Here is a 1,002-nt window from a genome sequence, read left to right on the forward strand (position 1 = left end):
GAGTACTAATTGTGCGATAAATAATTACGGAGATTTTTTACATATATAAGTGACCTAAGTTTAAAATAATTTGGATTTTGAGATACTATGGGTTCTACTCAAGTCTGACGAGAAAAAGGTCAACTAAGATAAGAAATGTATACCAACTTTTTTTCGTCAAACGCTGATTAGGAAAAGATAAACACTGAGGCAAAGATGTCAAATCTGATGAGAAAAAGGTCATCTCTGCAGAGAAAGACACGTAGTCGAAGAGAGCTGTCGACCAAGCGTTCCCGTGGGAGGTGTGCAACCGGTCATTCGTGGGTAACGAGATGGTCACTCGGCACATGCGAACGTACACGGATCAACGGGTGTCAATCCGTAGACGTGTGCGGAAAGTCTTTCTCGCGGTCCGACGGTCTGATCAGAAACCAGCGTACGCACAGTTGACAAAAGCCTAACCAGTGCCACCGGGACACGATCCCCAAGCACATGCGCAAATACGTGTAAACCTGCCGTCACCACGTCGTCATTTTTGTGTCCATGTACACGATAAGTACTTGAAATAATGGTTCGATTTTCAACTTCAGTTGAAGTTCTTGTTCGATGGAAAAGTGAAGTGAATCTAGTTGGTGCATTGGGGAATTAAATAATTCCCAATAGTTTTCAAAAGTACCGGGGAAAACAAAATAAGAATTAAGAATTAATCAATTATTACCGCGTAATTTATTAATTAATTAAATTATTTATACTTACTTTAATATAGGTATACTTTACTCCTTTTTAGTTTAGAAAATTAGGATTCAACATTAATTTTGTGCAAAAAACAGAACTAGTTACTCATAGACCTTAAACTATAGTTTGTAACTATTATTATTATTATTATCATGATGTTATAGCTCTATGTCGTATTGTACGCTATTGTTGCGCCGTTGCTGATTACAAGTTCGGCTGTTGTCGGCAAAAGTGTGCTGAAAGCGGGAGCAGAAACGGTTTACTCAATATGTACCTAAAGATCAAATT

The sequence above is a fragment of the Acyrthosiphon pisum genome, chromosome A2, assembly GCF_005508785.2.
Source record: "Acyrthosiphon pisum isolate AL4f chromosome A2, pea_aphid_22Mar2018_4r6ur, whole genome shotgun sequence".
In the NCBI taxonomy this organism is placed as follows: domain Eukaryota; kingdom Metazoa; phylum Arthropoda; class Insecta; order Hemiptera; family Aphididae; genus Acyrthosiphon; species Acyrthosiphon pisum.